Source organism: Coturnix japonica, chromosome 1 (assembly GCF_054131305.1).
Source record: "Coturnix japonica strain WE chromosome 1, WE-NBRP24, whole genome shotgun sequence".
In the NCBI taxonomy this organism is placed as follows: Eukaryota; Metazoa; Chordata; class Aves; order Galliformes; family Phasianidae; genus Coturnix; species Coturnix japonica.
Genome location: NC_140663.1, coordinates 77,155,723 through 77,180,433, shown reverse-complemented (window position 1 = coordinate 77,180,433; position 24,711 = coordinate 77,155,723). Strand labels below are relative to the sequence as shown.

Genomic DNA, 24,711 nt, shown 5'->3' with positions numbered 1-24,711 from the left:
CTTATCAGTCACAAGGTAAAACTCACATCAATATGAATATGAATATGTATCAAATCATGACTGATTTTCTTTTGTTTTAAATTATCTGGATAAATCCAGATTTGTTACATATTTTTTCCCTGTAGTCTGGCAATCATTTACAGGACATAAAAATGAATATAATAAATAACATGACTGTACAGAATGGAATCATAGAATCGTAGATTATTCTGAGTTGGAAGGGACCTGAGAGAATCATTGTTTTCAGCACCTGGCCCCATACATGGCCAGCCAAACTTCAAATTCTATGTCTGAGAGCATTGTCCAAACATTTCTTGAACTCCAGCAACTTGACCACTGCCCTAGAGAGCCTGGTTCCAGAGTCCAACCACCCCCTGGTAAAGAATCTTTTCTTTATTCCCATCCTGATTTTCCCCTGATGCAGCTCTGTGCTGTTCCCTTGGAAGATATTGCTGGTAACCAGAGATGAATTTCTTCTAAGTGAGCTCAGTGGTATGGCACACATTAAGAGTTCGGAAATTGATCTCACAGTGGCCAGGTTAAGCTGGGAATCATAACAACAGCAGACTACTGGAACACAGTAAGCATGACCAGAGTCCCTAATAAAGAGAGCCTTTCTTCATTCCTGGAGTATTAAAAAGGAATCTTAGATGCAGAGGGGAAGGGGAGTAGAGCTCTGGACTTCTGTTGAATCAATTCAACTTCTTTATAATATAGTAAATCTTGTGCTCAACCAGAACCACCCCCTTCTTGAGATGTCTTTTATGCGCTGGGGTAGATTCTATGAATTGCAAAAATAACACAATTAAATGCTGCTGATGGTTGCACTGAAAAGACATTGTGTGTGTGTATGACCTAGCTGTCAGAGTAGTTTCTCAGAGCTGTCATTCTTTCTCTTTCAAGGCTGGAATAAATAACCAACTTGAAATAAATAACCAAGATTTGGACTGTAGAAGGTCCTAGGAATTCAGTGCAGCATCTTACAGATAACAAAATTTGCAAAGTTCAAAAATGCAGTCTCAATCTAAAACACAAAGTCAATGAGCACCAGGGAACATGGACTGGAGATAATGCTGCAAAACCATTAGCCTGAAATATTTTTGGAGAACTTTCTGTTCAGCTCAATGTCTGCAGTAATATATGTTTTGTCTTGAAGGAATGAGTGGAATTATTTGTTTTGCCTGGCTCTCAAATCTTTTTTGGCCCACTGGAAGAGAGTGCTTGGTTTTTTTTTATATTCTGATCAATAAATGCATGAGTTCCCCATTTCCTTAGATGTTCAGTCACGGCCCTACTTAGTGCAGACAAAGGTTATCTCTGGGCACTGTTCTAAAGGGAAAATACATTCTTCTTTTCCACATTTTTTCCCTGAAGAACATCTTTAAAACTCTAACATTGTTCATCAACTAAATATCACATTTTATGAGGAAGGCCGTTGGGATAGTTTCCAGTACTGTTAAGAGTCATGTTTTCATGGACTTGGTAAGAAAGAAACATCAAAGTATTGGCCAGATTCTATCATTTTTCTTGCAGTTTTGGGGAAAGTTAAAGCCATGGTGTTAGACTTACTGCAGCACCCAATATTCCTGTATACAGCTGATACAGAAAGAGAAGCAATGAATGGAGGCATATCAAGATAACACTCACTGTGTCCAGAAACTAGAGCCACTTCTGCACTAAGCCCAGTATGGATTAGAGATCTTTTTCTTAACTTGGAATGGTATCTGGAAGGTTTTCTGTATGTCAGGAGCCATGAGAATGCAGTAACTTTTTATCTATGCTTGATATATCAGCATCTTCCCTTGCTGCCTGCCTGAGAGCAGGAAAGGGATGTCAATGGCTACTATGAGTTGATAGTATCCTTTTACTATATAAACTTTCTTTATTTCACACTGATATGCAAGCTATGCAAAACTTGCTTCTCACATATTCTATTTCTGAAGTAAAACTGCACCAGTATTATACAGCACTTCTCAGTTTGGTTCTGACATGGAGCGTCAACATGCTATATATGTCCAATAGCTGCCTTTTTGGGCTATACTAATGATTAAAACAAGAAATGAAACACCAGCAGTAACACCAAATCAATAAATAACAAATGGAAGTATCATAAGCTGTAAAAGAGTTCTGAAAATAAAATCCTAACAGCTGATAGGTTTAAGAGTATTACAGACATAAAAATAATCCCAGAATGTTCAAAGTTCAGTAGTAGTCACTGAGTATTTGAGAACTGATTTTAGATTTCCTTTTCTGTTCTCCAAAGGAATATCAGCAATGAGACCTGACTTCCAGTCCCCAAAGAATATAATATACCTACTCCTAAAAGTGCTTTTCAAAAAGGCTCTAATCCTAAAAATGCCTTCAAGGTGTGTAATTATATCATGAAATTATCACTCTGAGGCCTTCAGTCAAGATGGAAAATGTCGAGGCTTGCCACCAGAACTCCACAAAGGAGCAATCTCCAGATAGAGAAGATGGTCAACAAATGAAATCTAGGAGAGGTGGAGTCAAGCTCTACCCCTTCTGGGAGCACAGCAGAATTACCTTCACCTGTGCTCCCGCAGCTGACCCCACACTTGGCTCAGATGGTTTAATCAGAGGTTCAGGCTGTGATTAACAGTTTCCCATTCAAATGTTCTGCATGTGAAATTAATTACATTCTCCTCTCAAAATTAAAGTCACTAAGACAAACGAACCAAACTCTTTTAATCTTCTCTCCTAAGACAGGTTCCTCACTTCCCATTTGATTTACCAGCCCTCTTCCACACATCTAGCAGTATGAACTCAGCTTCCTGGAGTGCAGATGACTTTAACTCTTCATTGCTGTCTTGTGCAGTGGCATACAGAGACAGATGCTGTGCTGACAGGAAATGCTTCCAGTTTCATCCATGCATCAGTTTTTTATTACTCTTGGTGTGATGTCCATCTCCAGATTGGCAGGTTTGCCCTCCCCAGTCATTCTGAACTAAAGAACTTATTGGCTATAGTAGGAATCCCCTGTCAATCCCTGGGAATGGAACTGTAACACTTGACATTAAATCACCCAGCAATTAGGCATCTAGTCTACCTTATTTGTCAAGGTTTCCCCTACTGTTGGTGGTGGGAGTGAGGAACTGGAGTCAGTTTATCCCTTCCAAAGGGAAGGTATCAGGGATAACCAACAGGTGCTGCCTTTAGCAGAAGCCTCTGCCTCTCTTAAGTGATCACAGAGAGAACTTAAGGAAGCATGTCAGGCTATACACCTGTCTGTTCTGCAGATGGTGACCATTAGATGTTAGGACTTTTGGCACAGGATCTCCTTTACAGGGGAATGTTACTGCCAGGACTTTTAGGCTCTGAGATATCAGAATGGGAATCCACAGACACAAGGAACAACTTAACCAAGCAAATGGTGAAAGTTATGTATGCAGGAATAAAAGAAATACAGCATGCTGAGTAAGAGCTGCATAAGCCAGATGAACAGAAATGATCAAAAAAGAGGACCAGCCACAGTCTCGTCACTTACAAAATTACTTGAGAACAGAAGAAATTTTATTATCTTAGATATGTGGTCAGTCTCTTTTGGCAACTGGAGCTGCTGCTATTGTTTTATTAGGGAAGAAAAGATGCCAGACAAAGGTGAGAACAAGTCTTTGTCTCCTATAGCAGTGCAAGAAGTGATCACAAGCACAGGAAGGACATATCCCATAGGTCTGGGTGACTTAGGCCCTCTCATCTGCCAAGGCTTCATTCTCATTCCTGATACCCTGCAATGTGGAAACCAATGCTAAATGAAGCCATACAGGACTGGCAAAGCCAGAAAGTGGGTTGCTTTTTTTTTTTACTATTTTAAATTTTTGCTTGTTTTAATCTTGCCAATGAAGACACACCCTGCTATGCTTCAGACCTGGGGCCTCAGTGCTTTTCTGGTTTTCAGCCCTAAGTAAGTTCCTCACTTGGTAAAGGTCTGAAGGATGCAATTCAGGTTTCCTTGGATTGCTGGGACTGCAGCTCCATTCCTAAATGTCTAGTGGGGCTGCCAGATTTTTAGAGGCAATGAACAAATTTACAGCACCTGGGGAACTGAGTGGAAATCCCAAGTTGTTCCACACCTCTTAAAAATCAGACCCCTGTTTATTTTGATGCTTAAACACAGATTTAAATGTTTAGCTTCAGGCTGTGCACTTGAAAGCTCAGGTTTTAAAAATCCCTTTGAAATCCTTTGCTTGGTGGTTTAGGAAGGATCACCTGCACTCCGCTGGGCTGTCTGCAATGTTCAATTTCCCCCTCGGTTAATGAGCATTAGGGCTGAAGGCCGGCCCAAGTGCTGCACTGGGGCAAGGCCAGCAGCAGCAGGGGTCTGGGGCAATGGCAGGGATGCAGGGTCAGACAGTCCCCAGCCAGGATGTAGAAAAGACAGCCTCTCCAATGATTTCAGAGTGGGAGTCCATCTGGGAAGCCCTGTTATTTTTACTTATGAAACATCTTTGTCAAGGAAATACAGGCTTCCTGAGATGCAGCAATACTAGCAGCTGCAAACCACTAGCACAGTGTAACAATCCCCCATAAAATTTGTTTTTTACTGGACTGCCTGATCCTGCCTGTGTTGGTTGGTCAAATGAGAAGGCTCAGACCTGGGGACTGGCCAAAACGGTAGCATAGCAAAACTTAAGTGCCATCGCTGCTGCCTTGAACAGCAGCTGTGCCCAGGAGGGCACACGCTCACAGAAGCAGGGCAAAAGAATCAGTCCAAATAAGCACTGCTTCACTGACTAGAAAAAAGAGCTGGACAGACTGGAACTGCCTCAAAACTTTGCTTATACTTTACTTGTGTAATTTTGTGTCTGCTCACATTGCAGAAGTCAGTGGTGGCAGAAAAATGTAGACAGATGTACACAGGTTGTCCATCTCGCTATTGCCCTGAACACAGAGGGTGTTATGCTCTCTAGGCCATGTACTGGTAATAACTGCTTTTGGCATTTGAGGAGTTTTTGTTGTTGTTTTTGCTTTGTTTTGCAGTGAAATATCCTGATCTGATGGAGTTCAGGATTGAAGCTCTTTACCAAACAAAAAACATTTGCTGGGGTGACAGCCAGAGGTGGCACAGTCTCCTTCCGTTCCATGATGCACTAAATGGAGAGGCTGCCATACTAATAAAAACTGTACCTCAACCCAAAGAAAAATATCCGGTTCCCACCACTCAATAAATCTGTTCCAGGAGCCCTCATCTTGGGGGGAAACAACAACTAAGAGTTTTGGTCTTTTACTTGACCCAGAGTAGACTTTTCCCAGGGTATTTGGCTAACTGTCAACTAGGTAAGATTACAACTTTGTAGAGAGCAGGAGATGCTCGACTCATTGGATACAGCTTTAGAAAACAGCACATCAATTTGCAGGACTACTACATTGCCAATATCTCAAGTAACCTCTTGCAGGTAGGAATCCCCTTGTGCATGTAACAGGTGATTCAGCTGTATGTCAGTAAAGTTCTGCTGGGACTTCCAAGCCCAGTAAAACAATATTGATTAGGTGCTCACAGCACTACTTAGAAGAAAAGACTCAGATGGGACTATGTTATCATCAGCAATACTATAACACACTTTTCTCCTTTGTCAGTTTCACCAGCATTTGAAATTTTGCTATAGAATCCAAGGAAATCAAAATATGAGACCTTTGTTGAAATCTTTCTTTCTGACATGCATGTTTCTCAAAAAAAAACCAAACAAAAAACAAACAAAAAAAAACCCAAAAAACCAACAACAAAAAAAACAAAACCTGACTTGGAGCTCAGAGAATTGAGAAAATTGAAAATTATACACTGTGAAAATACCAAAAGTTGCTTTTTTTGCTTCAGAGACCTGGGCAGGTTCAGGGAAATGTCAGTCAGTGTAGCAACGCAATAACTCTCCTGACAAAGGCCTACTGGTTGATCTGTACTTTATCAGTGGTTTAAGAGCAACTGATCTCCTCTGGGCCTAATTTCTGGGTTGGAAATAAATAATACAGTTTTTTGGTGGTTTGTTTTTTTTTTTTTGTTTTTTTTTTGTAAGCAATTATGTCTAATACAGGCCAGACATCATCATCTGCATCTTTGTTAATATTTTGTTCTAGTGAGTAAAGTTTGGAAATTGAGCAATCGAATCACCAGTGTTCATGGGCTGTAATTTTCAGTTTTCTAAGGAAGATGCATGAAATGGAAATTGGCAAACCTGTGATTCCACTTCAGAGTGTCTGGTGAAAATATTTTGGATCAGTAACATATCTGAGAGAAGACTGGAGAATTGGCCAGACGTCCCGTATGAAACATGCCAGAAGAGCCAGAGAAGCATCCACTCAATTCAAAGGCTTTTTAAGGTTTTTACCAAGGTTTAATTAGAATAAGTATTCACTGTTTATGAAGTATGGCTTATATAACAGGGTTCTATATGAAAGCTGAAATTATCCATTAATTGATAGCTTCATCCTGGGGATGTTTTCTCCTGCAACATAAACATTTGTCTTGAGCATTTTTTCAAAATTACAGTAGACTAGGAGCTTGCCAAATATTTAGTGGTTTTGTGAAGTTGTTTGGTATTCACGTCTACTACAGTTCTACAAAAAACATTTCTAAGACCCACTGCTTTCACCATACGGCAATCCAGAGAGGGGCACAGGATCATAAACATTAAAGATGTAATAAAGAAAAATGTGACCTGAGCTGCTTTTAAAACAGTTGAAGAAAAAAAAAAAGAAGACTGTGCAGAAGTTGGATTCATGTCCTGCCAATATTTATAACGACGTTTATCATTAGGACAATGAATCTGCACGCGTTCAGTCAGTTCCAAAAGACAATGCTGTAATGTTTTCGGCTCTTGGGCTTCCCGCCTTCCTGAGAGTAGATCAGCGGCTGGCGGAAGCTCTTCTCTTCCCCACCCTTGTTTACATCCCTGCTGTCCCTGCAGCACAACCGGCACAGTAAATGCCAGAGTTTCAGTGCTCTTTGGTTCGCCTCCAACCGTGTCTCACATGGAGACAATTCAGCCCAAGCCTGGCCACTGAGGAATGTGAGGAGAAGATACAGGAGAGGTCTGTCCTGCATTTTGCCCTGAGGTGAGAACATAAGCAAACAGCCATTTCTCCCTTCTCTTTCAGCCAAGTAGAGATTAGTCCCTTCCTAGTGCATGGTCTCCCAGCCTTTAGCTGCGCTGAGCCACCTTCTGTTCTAACCAAATAGGTGAATCAATCCACCTTATTCACTGCTTTGTTCAGTCACTTTCAAGTTGGTCACAGCTACCAGCCAGCTACCATGAGACATTTAAAACATCAGCTTTGACCTGCGTTCTTCACCAGCAAGAATCTGTCCCTGGCTAAGCAGGACAGAGTATGCTGTGCTCCCACATCTGCACACTTTGCTCTAAGAAATCATTTCTTGATGTTCTGTGATTACTCCATTACCTTTTTATTTCATTAAGTACCAAAAATGTACATGGTGACAGACTCAGCTGGCAGGCTCTGGTAAAATCATTTCTACCTTTTTGTGTGTAAAATTTAAAATTAGAAGCATCAAGGCAAAAACTGGGTTCTCAAATTAGCTGTTCTGTAATCTCAGCTCGGTTTCAGGAATGTCTGCTTGGGAAATCCTTCAGACCATTTGAGGGCAGCTTTCAGTAACTACACAGAACAAGAAAGAGTCCGGAAAACATACAGAGAAGTCCACAGAGACAGTGATATCTCAGGAAGAAGTACCAACCCATAGGAAACAATACAATTCAGTACTATCAGCACAGTTTTGAGTTCCCTGAACTCAAAGGAAGGTTTCTGTTATGCTACTCTGATGAGTCTCACTCTATCAAGTATCTTGACTTACTATGGTCACAAATGAGCAAACTTATTTCTTGCTCCTAACATTTCAAAAATCAGGTGTTAAGTTTTTCATGTACATGCACTATAAACTCCGTCATGTGGAAAACACCCTTAGCCTTTTGTGCCAGGAATGAAGTGAGAACAGGCTTTGTCTATTTTTATCAAGTAGCAATGATACACTCAAGCAACTTTTCTATTTACAGGCCTGGCCTTTTGTTCTCACAGACTGTTTGGAAAGATTATAGAGAGAGATCAAACTGCAGGACAGACAATACTTCCTCCACTGCCTCTTCAGTTAAGGGACAAATTATCAGCTACTTACCAGAGAATCACCATCTGAATAATTGCTAGTTCACTTGAAGGCCTTAAGTGTTTGTCTTTATTTAATATTTACTTATACATTCAGACAAGCACATGAGAGTGGCCATAGAAAACAACTTTTGTATTCACCATATTTGACATTTGGCAGATAAAAAAAAACAACAAAACCAACACTGATTTTTGTCAGTGCCAGACAGTTGCTCACTATGCTCCCTCCGTGCCTGATTTCAGCTTTTGATACACTCATTGTTGCTCAGCTTCTACTGTGTCCTCTCCTGCTCTGTCTCCCATCTCACTGCAGGAGCCAACATTGCAAATGGACTTCCATCTTGGCTTACAGAATTTAAAGGGCCAGTCAAGACTGCCTGAGACCTCTGTCTCTAGTTTCCACCCTCCGCGAAACAGGCACCACACTAGTACATTTCCCTGGTATATACAGATTAATTATTTAAACAACAGTTTTCCATTTATTAGGTATTAAGCATACATATTTAATTCTCCCACTAGCGGAAGATTGCTAGGCTTTTCATTTGGATGACTGTTTTTAGTACTATGGTTTCAACCAGACATAATTGCCTCTATGAAAATCCATTTCTGTGCTGGGATCTCAGCAATTGGTTCCCACAGGAAAAATACTCTACAGAATTAATTGTGAATTAACTGCTTAAAAGCTGGGCCACAACCAAATGGTTTTCATCAACACCTAAACATGTTTCTTCAATTCCTAACAACCAGTTCTGTGCTACTCCCTTCCATTCTCCTAAAACTATGCTCGGTGCTCAGTTCATACTTCATGAGAGATTATTCTTGAAGACAAAAAGCCAGATCTGGATTCAGAAATCCTAACACCCTCTTAAGCTTCACTTCCTACTACAAACAAAAGAAATATTTGCTGTCTGTCAGATGCCCTTATTTGAGAGAACTTACATTAATATTTATGTTGGTGTAAGTCCACATCCTTGACTAGGAGTAGGATTAGATATGCAGAGAGCTTCCCTACTGGAGGTGTTCCAATATCTTGAGCAATATGTCCTAGCTATTATAAGTCACAGAATTACAATGTCACAGAACTGCAGGGGCTGGAAGGGACCTCTGGAGATCAACAGCCCAAATCCCCTGCTAAAGCAGGTTCCCTGCAGTAGACTACACAGGAAAGCATCCAATTGGGTTTTGCGTATCTTCAGAGAAGGAGACTCCACATCCTCTCTGGGCAGCCTGTGCCAGTGCTCTGTAATCCCTAAACTACTACTTTCCTTACACATATACAACTTCCTATGTTCCAGTCTGTGCCTGTTGCCCCTTGTTCTGTCACTGGGTATCACTGAAAAAAGCCTGGCCCCATTAATTCCCACCCATTAGGTATTTATCAGCATCAAATCCATCTCAGTCTTTTCTCCTCCAGGTTGACCAGTCCCAGGTCTCTCACCCTTTCCTTGTAATTGAGATGTTCTAGGCCCTTAATCATATTTCCAGCCTTCTGGTGATCCCTCTCCAGTAGTGTTCTGTCTTTCTTGAACCAGAGGAGCCCAGAATTACGGCAGTGATATCATTCGTATCACATATATGGGATAAAAAGAGCATAGAGGATAAAACTTATGAATATTATTTCTCTGTATCTCTATCACTGCAATTCAGCTAACACAAGGCATTATATTAGAAAATGTAGAAGACTTAAAAAGAGTAATTGGCACCAACTCTGCTTTCTGTCCTTACAATCTTATATAATTCAACAAGAGGCGAAGACTGCGCTACACACGTGTAGATACTATTGTAAGAGGGCTGGTGTTTAAACTGCCTGAGACTGGAGATACTGAGCATACCAGTGCAATTGACTTTCTCACAGCTTTGAAGTGGGAATCCTGCTTGTCTTCATTAGAATGAAAGGGTTTGTTGCATGTTGACTAAGAGAAATGCTAGACAGCCAAGGGCTATCATAATGATCATAGAATCCTTAGAGTTGGAATGGATCTCTGAGAACCATCTAGTCCAACTCTCCTGCAATGAACAGTGACACCACAGCTTTATCAGGCTCCCCAGGGCCTGATCCAGCCTCACCTTGAAAGTCTCCAGGGATGGGGCATCCACCAGAACACTAGGCAACCTGTTCTAGTGCCTCACCACCCTCAGTGTAAAAGATTTTTTCCTTATCTGATCTAAATCTATCCTCCCTGAGCTTGAAGTCATTTATTCTATTGTCACACAACCTGCTGAACAGCCTGTCCCCTTTTTTCCCGTAGCTCCTATTTAGACACTGAAAGGAATCGATAATATTGAGCTTGATAACTGAATGATAAAATGATAAACTGATAAATGAAACTGATAACACAGTTCCTGAAAGGAATGATAATATTAAACCTTTCGGTTTAAAAGCTTCAAGTTTGTGTGCTCAGACAAAGGAACTGAGTAAATACACTCACTCAGGTGTACATTTGTTTCATCAAGACATGTAGCAAGGAAGTTTGGCGAATTAATAAGAATCTGAATGTTTTGACTCTTTCAAAAGAATGTAGACACAAAACTGTCATCTTCAGTAGACTAAAAATAAAAAGCAACTTGTACCTCAGCTTCATCATCTTCACTGTGCCAAAAATAAATAACAAAATTAGAAGGTGTCTATGTGGACACCAGGGAAACATTACAAAAAAATACTTGAAATGAGATTTGTTCCTTGTGCTTCAGTGATTGAAAACTGGGCTTGAAAATTTGGTATACAGTTGACCTCAGCAAGGCACAGGACAGGTCCTGCAAGGATGGGAGTAATCCTGGTCTCTTGGAAAAGGAATGTATGAGATTGATGTGCCCTTTACTCTCATGATACAGACACGTTCCTTATCGAGAATTGAAATATATTAAATGAAAGAGGTTATGGCACAAATATAGATTCTACAGGGCAAAAATAGAAAACAAAATTGTTAAGATAAAACATAATGAATGAAAGTGATGAAAAGTAACTACAGACCAGAAAGAAAGAAATCAGGAAGAAAAAACAGACAGATCTACCAATATGAAAATGACCTAGATTTTATGGAAAACAAATCAGTGACATATCAAGAGAAAAAAAATATATGTATAAAAAATAAAAGATATGCCCCTGAGAACTGCAGGCTGGGAGAAGGAAAGCTAAGAGGAAGCTAAGCAGCAATAAGTAACAAAGACTTGAAAATGAAGCATGTATTTGAATTGGCACAAACAAGAAAATGACTACAAATATGGCAAAAATATTTAATGCTCTGTAAAATAGTTATATGCTTTCTGAATATAAAAGATTGGCTGGTATTAAAATGTTTTTCTAGCTCCAGACTTCACTTGACATTAAGAATTCCCGGAAAGGTAGTCTTGAAATGGTTGTTTTTTTCTCTACTCCAGGCCTAGCATGTACTTCTTGTGAGCAACCTTGCATGGGTGCATTGGTACAGTCAGAATGCAGGGTATGGCATGGTATCTTGTTAAATGAGCTCCTCATAACATAACATAAAACACAAAGAAAAAGGAAATTTCCAGTCCCTTCCTGGTGCACACGATAGGTAAGTTTTCCTGATGGGTAAGCCATGATCCAGCTTGGCCCTGAGTAATACTGCAGTCAGTTTTATCGGAGAAGGCCTGAGAGATGTATTCTCACCCACTGTACTTGCAGTGAATCATTATGAGAAATAGCCTAGGAATTTGGTTTGCTCGTGGGTTGTTTTTGGGGGGGGAGTTTGTTTATTTTTGATAGGCACTGTATAATGGAAAAATATCTGCAGTCCACAGAACTGACATAGATGTAGTTAGCCATGGTTTTATAAATAGGCTTTCACCTGTAACACTGAAAGTTGTCCTAAGTTCACAAGAACAGAACTTTTGCTAGTAAAATGCCATCTAAGACAGCCAACGTATGAAAATTCTCATCATGTTGACACAACAGATAAGGGGACTGAAAAACAAGAGTCCTGCCTTTGCCACTACACTGAAAACCATGGGGCAGGGTTTGCCCCAGAAATTGACAGGCAATTCCTACCGCACTGTAGGCATCTAACTTAGAATGGGCAGAGCCTTTAAGCTAGATATTGAAGTTAGATGGTGTTAATGCTCTAATCATCACACTCAGACCATAAGCCCCTTAGTGATATCATACTGCTCATCATAAGTAAGTGTGCAGCACCCAAAATCATGAGTATCTGGAGAAACTTAGCCTCAGCAGATTCCTTTTAACCACCCATAAATGCTCCATTGAAACAATATTTTTTTTTGTTCTAGGAACACCCCATGGTACAAATAACTGTGTGTAGAAATGCAAGAAGGAAAAACAGCAGCTCCCAAGCAGCCTTCCTGATGTATACTGCTGACCAACAAAATGTAAAGTAAGTCTCTGATCATTTGCCAGGGTCACATCTGTGTGCAGATAAAGCAGCAAGAGAGAGAGAGAGTTTTCCTTGTTCCTATTACCTGAATGGATTATGACATGTGTTTTACATTGGATAGGCAAATTGATTCATATAAAATAAAAGCTTAAACATAGTCTATTTCTTAAGCCATGCTTTCCTAAGGTTTTTACAGATTCGGAGAGGTATGTCTTCCTTTCCTTTTTAAGTCTTGTTGCTTGCTGCCTGGGTTTATCAAAATATGTTCCTAAGGGGCTGAAGACAGGTTCACTATTTTTAGTTCTTCTTGCCTCTCTCTACGTATCAAGGGATATCACTGAGCAAAGAAGCCAACAAATTCTGAGACCTTACAGATGAGGAGAAACAACAAGAAAACATGATTTAAATAGAAAAATAATAATAAAATCCAGCTTTTAGTTACTTGCACAGCATTATTTCACAGTTATCTAAGGATGCAAAGACTCTTCTTCAATATTGCACAAACATGGAAGCATAACTTCTGCTTGTCTCTATGTTAGCGGCCCCAGACCTATCAAATTGGACTAGTCAAACCTCAGCATACTACCAGATGGTTTAATGTGGACTCAGTAGATGCAGACCAATTCCCAGCCACAAAATCTGCCCTTGGCTGTATCAGGAATGCTGATTTTTTTTTCCCCAGGACCTCAATGGTGAAGCCAGAGAGTCATTAGATGTTTTTGCTTTTGAATTCTCTCTTAATAAGTCATGTTCATGGAGTGCTGTATAAAGCTGGTTCGCCTGTGCAGGCATCCACTGGCTGCTGCTATAGAACAAGCAGCTCAAGAAATAAGAATGTCTGATACAATTTTTCTCTGTGACTAATACTTACAAGTTGAGAAGGGAAAGCCTACACCACAGAGCAAGGATGACTCCAATATGAACACAGACATCCTCATACAGACCCACAGAAAGGCTCACAAAACTGCTCTTTGTGCTCATTTTTGTTTTCTTTTTGGAACTTAGCTCGTTTTTGTTAAATTGCTCAATAAAATTTAATGGGATTGGAGATCCATGCTGTGCTGAAGAGTTTACAATGCTCAAAAAACTGGCACTGAGAGTAAAAATGACAAATTCATTAAAATATTTAGACATTGTACTGGTGTAGCTGCTTTCATTCAAGAATTTCAGTAACACATTGTGATCATTAATCACCACATGCCGTGTATAAAAAGTATTACTGAACCAGATAGAGATGAAACAAAGAAAAGATGCTAATAGATTTGGCTGAACTCATTTGGGACTTAATCTAAACATTCTGCTCAAATTCATGGGCACTGTTATTGCTGTTGCCTTAAAATGGAGAGAGGGGCTTGACCACAGCTCTGGAGAAGAATCTAGGGATCCATAACCCCAAGTATCCAGCGCTGGTTACCTGCTCCCAGGATGAACAACAGGTATGGGTTTTGTGGGTCTACAATTAAATATGGCTGAAAAGTTATCACTGTGTAATTTCATGGTTTTGATGGACTTTCCATTTTTTTAATCAGATCTGTCATGTGCACATGCACCTATTTATTTGATTTCTTTTCTCACTGTTTTTTGTTTATTCCCCAGCCAGTTGCTTTCAACCTGTTTGCAACCCGATGAAGGAAAAAAGGAGTTGACACATTTATAAGGACACCAGTTAGCCATGTGCATTTAAGTCTGGGCTGAGTCTGTACCTATAGTCTTCTCTTCTCCAGACTGAATAAGCCCCAACTCTCTGTCTCTACTCACAGGAGGGATGCTCCAGCCCTCTGAGCATCATCATACCTCTCTTCTGAACCTGCTTCAAAATATCCATGTCCTTCTTGTGCTGGTAGCCCCAGAGATGAACACAGCATGCAGGTGGGGGGCCTCACAAGAGCAGAGTAGAGAGGGAGAATCACCTCCTTCACTCTGCTGGTCATGCTTATTTTTACGCAGGCCAGGATATGGTTGGCTTGATGAAGGCTGATATAACAACACTGACATGAAATAAAATCTGGAAGCTATTTCAATTGCCATTCTTCAGAGCACTGCACTAGATTGCAGTAAGAAGTCAATTCTGATAGGATGCCATTCCAGGTAGAAGGAAAGTGGTGATGGGTCTTTGGTAGTATAGCTGACATCTCACCTTCTGGGCAGCATGGTGCTGACATTCCCATAGTTTGAATGTGCTACTACCTATTGTACACTCCAAGAAAACATAGTCCAAGAAACATAGTCCAAGAATCGGTACAGCAGCTCAGTGTACTCTGGGAAAAACAAAATCTGCAAGGCAAGCCCATAGGCACTACATTCTTTGGTCACACACTGCTGCAGGTTCTTTCTGCGTTAAAACTTTTCAGTACAAGTATGCATTCTTCACACAGATGTTGTATATTTTGATTTCCATCCTGCATAAATTCTCAGTGTAAAATCAAGAATCCATTTATGTACTTTACCCAAATTTTTACAGAACATCTCACTTTCTTGAAAAAAAAAAAACAAACCCAAAACAATACCCCCAAAATAAATAAATAAATAAATAAATAAATAAAAACTAAATAACAATGTCTGAAACATTGATACGTTGATTTATTTATTTTTTACCTTATCTCCCATTTCTCATTCTGCTGGAATGTGGAAAAATAGCTGGTTTTAGGAGGTCAAGATTTTGTGTAAATCTGTCTTACAAGGTGTAGAGCATGGAAATGTCATTCCATAGGACTCCTTCAGAAGCTGTTAACTCCAATAATATCACTGTCTAAGACCTAGACGATGCTTATAGGTTGTCCACAGCAAAAGCCCATGGGAAACTTGTACTAGAAGAATGGCTGCATGTACAGCACTGCTCCTTTCAAAACAGAAGTGGGAGCCAATAGGTTGACAGGAACTGTTCCTGACTTAAGACAAGTTTATTATTTTAAACTGCTTTTGAGAATTTCCCTGGGTTTGACTTGGTAAAAATAGCAAGCTTTACAAAGACATAACATAAGAATTACAATAAATACTATTTCTTAAAATCATTGGCATTATTATTCCTTCACAGGTCTAAAACCTGAGGAGAAATTTGCTTAGGGCCATGGTATCATTCACACTAATATCCAAAGTGTTAACAAAATGACTGTGTTTGTATGTTTATAAGTAATTCAGTTTCAGTTTGAGAAAGCAACTCTTAACTTGTGAGAGGTTCAGGAAAAGGTGGTTATGAAGTTATTGCCAAAGACTCATATGTAACAAATGCCCTTCTGTGTTAGAAGTGTATTAAGTAACAGCAAGACCTTTCTGTTTTGGAAACTCTGTAATTTTTGTCTAGCTATCAGTTCCTAAGAGATTATTACAGATGATTTTTGACCCACTCAAAGGGACTCATGGTATGTGCTTGTGCCATCAGAAACAGGCATCTAAAATAAACGCTGTATCTTGAACTGAACTTCACAGGCAAACTGGTCTCTCTTCAAAGTGCAAAGAGAGGACTGCTGTTCTTTTTATAGCCTCTCACACTAAACCTCACATGAAATGTTTCTGTCCATAGCAGCGCTATAAGAGAGAGGCTCATAAAACTCTATCATATACCAACAATCGCCGTGCATGATAAAGGCATTAGATGACAATGATCTTGCAATGAAATACTCTCCTGTTAGATTCATTTGCCAATAAGAGAACATCCACCTTCATCCTAGAGCAGAACATACAAGACCTGTCAAGGCTTTTAAGCAGTAGAAGTACTAGGAATCAAGAAGAGAAAGATCATACCACAGTGCTGAGATTAAGGCATGAGATAAGAAGACCTGGCTGAAGATTGCGGTGACTGAGCAGGACCCATAGCAGAGATATCATAAGTTGCAAAATTCTTTATGTAACTTGGGAAGTTGACCCAAACATTTGAAAGACCTAAAATACTTTTCAGCATGAGCTCCTGAAATGCCATAAATCGATAGGCAAAACCTTTCGCAATTGCCCATCAACAAGTGGCTGATTAGAAGCTTCCTGAAAAACTTGTGATTGAGTAGCAAACACAAACCTCTGTAATTATTTACCTGGACAAAGCCTTATATTCAGGCAAAAGAAGATTCAGTACCCTATTTCATAACAAGAAAACAGAAAAAGCCATCAGGTTTTGTGGGTAGATTTGCCCTTAGTAGTGCACTGCAAACAGCAAGGAGAAAAGCAGAAAGCAGAGGTAAGCAGAATGGCAAAACATCAGTTTTTAGACTGGTGCTTGCCAGAAGGACAGGTGTGAAGCTACAGGCCAAGTCATTGTTTTTGTCAAATATGATTAGATGAATATAATTTGTGTACATCCTTTATGCATAAGCAGGACTGTATCAAATATGTACCCCATCATCATTATATATATATATATTTTTTTTTCAATTGGTAAAAACATATATGAGCTTTTATTGACTAATTGTTGGTATGTAAAAGGGGTATCAACTTTTCTTACAAAAGGAAATAACTTTTTTAATGATTCTTTTCCCTAAAAGAAACTAATTGCAAAATCATAGTTTGCTATTATATTAAATACTTTAAAAAGACATTTTAATGTGAATTCAGACAGCTAACAGGGTGACATATTACAATCTGTAATGAATATAGTAAAATAACAAAACCTCCTCAAAAACCTCAAATAACAGCCAGAGCAAGGCTGTTGACCCTCATCCCCAAAGCAGTTTGCAAAGAATAGCAATGCCCACAGAGATAGTAAATTATAGGTGCACCAAGAGGAGATAGATAAAGCTGTAACACAGTAACAGAATAAAAAAGTAGCTTTGCCTGGAATCGGAGTGAAAGCCATTGTGCTACACAACCCACAGGAAGGCAACGCAAAGCAAACACCTGGAGTTAAGCATCAGGAATGCAGAAAAATACATATTTATTAATCTATCAGTAAGAAGTTTGATCTGGAAAAGACTGAGAAATGATAAGGATACCTCAGTGCCATTTCTGATTTCAGTTTCTGAAGCAGGAGCTGGGCATTGGCTACCCAGAGAAGACCAGCATCTTCAGAAATCAACTGAGTTGCTTGGAATATAATTCATAGGATAGCTTTCTCAGATGTTTATAAAAATCAGTAAAGTAAAAATGCTTTAACTGCTACAGTGGTAGCTCTGCTGTACAGTAGGGGCTGACAATTCATCACTACCTTACTGTTAAAGGGTAAGGATAAAGGAAGGGTGGATACTGAATTTTTTTTTTTCTAAAACAGAGCTCCTGATAATATGAAGTGATGGAAATGGCTTCCCCTCCTATTTCTTCCATTTTCTCACAGACCCTTGAGATATGGCACCTTCTCAGTTCACTATATGGCACCATGAAGGTGGATTTGCTGTTTCTTTGCTTACTGTTTTCACGTTCCACGGGGAGAACAGAGATGAGCCTCCCAAACTAGCATACAAATTCAACTCAACCCTTTACAAAACAGGTGTAACTTCTTTCAGATGTTACCTCTTCCTCTTCCTTTTTTCAATTAACAAAAGGCATGTCCTGTTATGACTACATTCTACTGTTCTACTTATTCTATGCACTTGAACTTTCCCTAAACCTTCCTTTCTGGGGAAATTCTAAAAAGTGTGTGGCAGGTTCTTTAATTCATTTTTAGCTGTAGCAAAATATTGTATTTGGCTGAGTGATTAAGACTAACATTTACATGACACTTAGGGCACACTATTTTCTAGACTGTCTGTCACGAGTTGATGGACGGCAAAAAAGCCTGGATGTGAAGTCTTGTATATTCATGTGGAAAAGCAGAGTGGGGACTGCTTGGCTTGGAGGAAGAAAGAATTTGGGGTTTAGAAAGCCCAATTCTCCTCAGTGAGAATTTGTAAAGGGAACAATATCATAGAATCATAGAATCGTTTTAGTTGGAAAGGACACTTAAAGATGAACAAGGACATCCACAGCTAGATCAGGTTGTTCAGAGCCCTGTCCAGCCTTACCCTGAAAGTCTCCAAGGACAGGACATCCACCACCTCTCTGGGCAACCAGATCCTGTGCCTCACCACATTAACTCTAAAACACTTCTTATATCCAATCTAAATCTCCCCTCTTTCAGTCTGAAACCATTTCCCCTTGTCTTGTCACAGCAGACACTGCAAAAGAATCTCTCCCCTTCATTTCTGCAGCTCCCCTTTAGTTAAGGAAACTGCTACCACATCTCCCCAGAGCCTTTTCTACCCCAGGCTGAACAGCCCCATCTGTCTCAGCCTGTCCTCGTAGGAGAGGTGTTTCATCCCCTGCATTGCTTTTGTGGCCCTCCTCTGGACATGCTCCAGGTCCACACCTCTCCTGTACTGAAGACTCCACATCTAGATGCAGTACTCCAGGTGAGGTCTCACCAGCACAGAGCAGAGGGGCAGGATCACCTCCCTTGCTCTGCTCGCCATGTTGCTTTGGATGCAGCCCAGGATTCAATTGTCATTCTGTGCTGTAAAGGCACACTGCTGGCTCATGTGCAGCTTCCCATCCACCAGTACCCCAGGTTCTTTTTAGCAGGGTTGTGATCCATCCTTACATCCCCCAGCCTGTACTGATAGCACAGCAAGACCTTGCATTTGGATATGTTGAATCTCATTTATGAGGTTCACCTGGGCCCACTGTTCAAGCATGTTAGGTCCCTCTGGTCCTCCTGTCCCTTGGGCATGTCAACTGTACCACTCAACTTGGTTTCATTTGCAAACTTGCCATTGACCACCATTCTCAACCTCATCACCAGTTCCTTGTCCAACAAAGAAAAACACCCATCAAACCCATATCTCTACAGCCTGAAGAGAAGAATCTTATGGAGAACCATGCCAAAGGCCATACTGAAGTCTAGACAGATGACACCAGTAGTTCTTCCCTCGTCCACTTACACAATTACACCATCATAAAAAGCTATAATGTTTGTCAGGCAGGACCTTCCCTTGCTGAAGCCATGCTGGTTACCCCCATATCACATCCCTTTCTTCCATGAACCTTAGCATAGCTTCCAGGAGGATCTGCTCCATCATCCTCCCCAGCATTTAGATAAGGCTGACAGGTCAGTAGTTTCCTGAGTCATCCTTTCTACCCTTCTTAAAAATAGCTGCTGTATTAATTTTTCTCCAGTCACCAGACTCCAGTCTTGAATTTTTTAAAACAGTCTTCAGTCTTCATTTTTTAAAACAACTTATTGTATTTGATAGGTGCTACTGTTAAGTCAAAAGGATAAGAATTTATTTAAACACTAAATTTTAAATTTCAATTTTTAAATTTAAACACTAAATGTTTCTAGGCAGACTTGTTTGCATTTGCTCATTTGCAATCTGACTTTCTCAGAAGAACTTGAGAAGAACTATGCCTGAAATGACCCACAGGAAGCTCTGCCTGTTTGTCCAAGTATATGATCTAGCATCCATTTTAGCAAGTTTCAAAGAGAAAAGAAGACAAAAGAAAAAGGAAGAAGGGAATGGACTTGCATTTTCTCTTGATCAATATAACAAGCACTTAGCATTCTATTCTGAATAGAAAAATCTGACTTGAAAGCAAAAGCTGCCCTACAATTTCATACTATGCAACAAGTTCAATTGTTAGCCCACCCAGCTAACTATGTAAATCAATGTAAAAACGGGTAAGAGAATTGATCCAGAGATAGAAGACCAGTGGTATCCTGGCTTGTATCAGGAATGGTGTGGTGTGCAGAACTGGGGAGGTGGTCCTGTCCCTGTACTCAGTACTGGTGAGGCCTCGCCTCAAGTACTGTGTTCAGTTTTGGGCACCTCAGTACAGAAAGGACATGGAGGTGCTGGAGCAGGTCCAAAGAAGGACAACAAGGCTTGTGAAGGGCTTGGAGAATCTGCCCTATGAGGAGTGACTGAAGGAACTGGGGCTGTTTAGTCTGGAGAAGAGGAAGCTGAGGGGAGACCTTACTGCTCTCTTCCAGTGCCTGAAAGATGCTTACAGTGAGAGCAGGGTTGGTCTCTTCTCACTAGTGACAGGTTAAGGGGAAATGGCCTCAAGTTGTGCCAGGGTAGGTTTAGGTTGAATATCAGGGAAAACTTCTTTAAAGAAAGGGTTGTTAAACAGTGGAATGGGCTCCCCAGGGAGGTGGTTGAGTCACCATCCCTGGAAATGTTTAAAAACCATTTGGATGTGGTGCTCAGGGACATGATTTAGCAGAGGGTTATTAGAATTAGGGTAGTATGGTTAGGTTGTGGTTGGACTTGATGATCTTTAAGGTCTTTTCCAACCTGAGCAATTATATGATTCTATGAGCAGTAGCACTCATTACCTCACTCCTTTTTCACAGTTGCACAATGAGAGCAGGTTACACAGAGCAACCTGACTGGAAACATCTGTATCACACTCAGTTTTTTGAGACTTGAAACTCGCTACACTTTATATCAGATGGACAAGACAGAAATAATGAACACAAAGGGTCTAATAATTCATCTTTTCCTCCATTTCCAAATTATTCCTACCGTGCATTTTACTGAGGTACTTTCCCACTCAGATGCAGAGTTATGCCTAACCATTTGACATTTCTATCATTTAGAAACCTTTCCTGCTCGCCAAACTAGAAGATTTTTTTACATTTCTCCAGTTCATTTTGTCCTTTTGCAGAGAATGGGGAAGAACATGCAGAAATATAGAAAAAGATAAATTGCTGCTGAAATCACAGCAAATAGCATTATCATCCATCTCTGACACTTCACAACTCTTTCTTTTGAAAATGTGTATTACAGAAAAGGTTTGCATTTACAAACATTTCAGCCCAAAGCAATGTACACTCTCCACAACCCCCTTCAAAAGTTTCATTCTTCCTATATATATGTGTCTACATAGCACCATATTTGAAAACTAAAGCTGCAAACTCATAGTAGAGTCAAGTACTCAAAAATTCAGATATATGAAAGGCAAGATTAAGTTGGTCTAGCACACATCATCATATCTTCCCTCACTGTGACAATCACTGCCTCCTCTTTCTCCCTGCTTTCTACTTCATTCTTCCCAGTAAGTCATTGTCTCTTCCCATATTCTGAGCTTCTCAGACTTGTCCTTCACACTGTGTCTAACCAGATAATCCTTATTTCTAGTGTTATTTCAATTTTGGGCCCAGGTCCCAGTTGTACTGTGGAGATGGCTTTTCACCAGTTCCTTCACCTACTCAACCTCATACCTCCTCCTCCAGAGCTTCCCCTCTGACTGTCCTTTTTCTGCCCTAACTCACAGTTCTTTCCCTGTGCCTGTCACTTCAAGTTTCCTTTAATTGGTTGCTGACCTGCTTTTGGCATACTCTCTTAACAACACTGAACTGCTTCCTTAACGTGTCCATATACTGTCCAGTATGATACAAACCTACAATCAGCACTTCTTGGGAATGTGACAAAGAAATGCACGTAGACTTTAAGCAAATGCAGGTACATTTTTATAACAGTGGTAAAAGGTCCATCTTTCCTACTTCAGTCATGTATCTGGGATGTCTGAAGACTCACACAGGGAATACTTACATCCTTCACAAAAAGTCACCTTTGCTTTTACACTGGGCACAATAAGAAACAGAAAACTATTTTTCTGAGTTGCCTTCTCAGGAATGGCCAGACTCTTGGCTCCAGTACTTACACACGCACACACTGAATACGTCAGCAGAAAGCAGCCAGCCATAGCGAGGACTGTCAGCCCAGACATCCAAGAAGAAGACAGAGAGGACACAGGCACTGCAGCGGCAGGGCTGGCAGCTTGGGAACGGCCACTGCTGCTGACCCGCGGGACGTGGCTGCTTTGGGTAGCAGGCCCTGTCTCTATCTGACTTACTAAATTGTGTTTAATGGGTGTGAACTCTGGCCTTCATGTGTTCCTGAACCTCTTCCAGACTCAGAGACCTTCCTCACAGGAAATTTAAGTTTTACTGTTCTTTGGCTACGCTTTGTGGGAATGTAGATCTGTGAAATACGCCAGACTACATGATGGGGAAATGTTTTCTAAGCACCAGTTTTCTTCTATGTAGTCACATGGCCCTGTGTGAGCCAAGGATGCAGAAAGTATTAGCAGAGGTGCAAAACAAAAAAGTACTCTGAATTGTCTTTGCATTGTTGATCTGCTTAGAGCTCTCAAACAACCTACTTTAACAAATTTCTTTCATTTTATACAATTTCTCCTAAAAAATTGAACCATGGAACAGTTTTCTTTTTTCTCATATGTAGCATATGTAGCTTTTCTTTTCTTTTTCTTTTTTTTTTTTTTTTTTTTTTTTTTTTTTTCCTGGCTTATGCTTTGAAATTTATTTTGGAAGGAGACTGTAATTAGTGAAGGGTGCAAGACTGAACCATGTGTGTCACTCCAAGCTGCCAGGGAAATATACCGAGCCCTGCAGACACAGTGGTATTCTGTTGCCTAGAACATGCAGTATGTTGCAAGACACAAAGCTTCTGCCCATGAGGGAATAATAACTCTTTATGTATAAGGACTGAAAGAATAATGACTCTTACTGTAAGGACTGAAAATTCAATGTGAGGAAATGTCGCCTATGAAAATGATACCCATCAAGCTTACCATAAATCAAAGCTTAGGAAAGATATTATTATTATTATTATTATTATTATTATTATTATTATTATTATTATTACTACTACTATTATTACTATTACTATTATAATTATTACTAACTGGAGACAAAAAGAAGAAAAAAGTTTTATTTACACATTGCTAAGAGCCATGCCTGAGCCCCACTCCAGTCTTCCATTTTCCCTATTTATGGCTAAGTAATAGCTTTATATTTAAAAAGCCTTAAAATTACTTCATATGTGAGGACTTCTCAGATATAAATTACTTTACATAGGAACCTATTAATTACTTTATATCTGAAAGCAATGCCTCCTACTTTATTATATTAGCCCTTAACATTAGATGTGGATATTGGTGGTAGCAGCAGAGGCTGAACCATCTCACAAATATTCCATTATGTGTTGTTGCTGTGCAACAGATGGCAGCAGAGGGGCGGTCTGACAGAATAGTGTCTGATGTGGAAGTGTTTATGAAGCAAAAGCGTGTCAATGAAATCCTCCATGTAGAAAAAATGGCACCCACTGACAAGAGGAAAAACAGTTAAACTATGTTCAATACCATCCAAAGAATTATAAAATCAATCAAACAAACAAGAAAACTCAAAATGAAAAGTGCCAAAATGAAATCAGCATGCCCTCAAAAGAGGGTAATAATCATTTTCCAAAGCATCTCAAAACTAATTGCTGAGAGCAAGGGAAAAGTAGCACTTTTGGAATCATGTTTAGACGTACTGTTTGATGCCATTTCTTTTCTTCATGTACCTCCTCCTCATAGCTTTTCTTTTATCCTAATGCTTCAAATCTCCTGCTCCAGAGATTGAAAGACTCTGGAGATTCCTGACGGACTTAGGACTTATATTGACTTTTTAAATCAACAATAGAGAAAAACAATGCAGTTTTCTCTAATCTTGTTCTTGGAAGCATCTGTACCATTTAATCTGAAACATTAGAAATAAAAAAAGTCAGGCTAAAACAGACATGGAAAATATCGCTATGAACAGTTCAAATTTGGCAAAGTTAATTCAACTGCAAATAAAGCCATATAAAGGGATTTCTTAGGAAACCTTGAATTTAAAAGGCAAGTGTTTAACAGTTTTGCATGAAATAAAAGGCTATATAAAAGGCAGCATTGTGACTAAGTGCATAAGTCACTCAAGCATAACAGCAATGCACATATATAATTTCTGTGGACAGTACGGCCCTTCTAAACTCAAGCTCAAGGAAGAAATCAAAGACTGTCCAGATTACAGAGAAAAAAAAAAAACAAAACAAGACAGCAAAAACCGAACAGATAAGGAATGACAAAATAAAGGCAAGCCGAGTGAAAAGCTCAGAAATCCCATGCTGACCATTACTTTAAAAAGCAAAAGAAATCAAGGAGTGAGTCAGTTTTTAGTTGCTGGCAATAATCCTCAGATCAGTGAGAATTCCAGACCAGAAGAAAATAATGTCACAAATTGGCAATGCACCAGCTGTGCTTATCAGCTCAGATTTTGTCACTGAAAACCTGTAATTAGTGATTCTCTAGCTCAAATGTTATTTCCATCCTAACAGCTGAACATCCAACCTGGAACTCCAACATACACACCGGCTTTTCATTTAGAGCATTGGACAAAATGCATCTGCAACATTACTTCAGTATCTGTCAGAACTAAACTTATCTTTCTGTTTATGCGCAACAGAAGATAAAAATACAGCAAACAGAAATGCGAGCCCAAAAC

At 39.8% G+C, this 24,711-nt stretch overlaps 1 protein-coding gene and 1 long non-coding RNA gene across 3 annotated transcripts in view; one reads left to right on the top strand and one right to left on the bottom strand.

Moving 5' to 3' along the window:
* LOC146762537 (uncharacterized) overlaps positions 1-24,711 on the bottom strand; it is a 168,104-nt gene that overhangs the window by 31,402 nt on the left and 111,991 nt on the right. The gene's annotated exons all lie outside the window — the stretch shown is intronic.
* On the top strand, positions 6,878-14,987 carry LOC107320468 (uncharacterized). Of its 2 annotated transcripts, none has more exons than XR_014942323.1 (3): positions 6,878-7,068; positions 12,379-12,482; positions 14,079-14,987. It is a non-coding gene; the product is annotated as an uncharacterized LOC107320468 (long non-coding RNA). The 2 variants fall into 2 exon arrangements; XR_001558266.3 differs by lacking the exon at positions 14,079-14,987 and adding an exon at positions 13,165-13,530.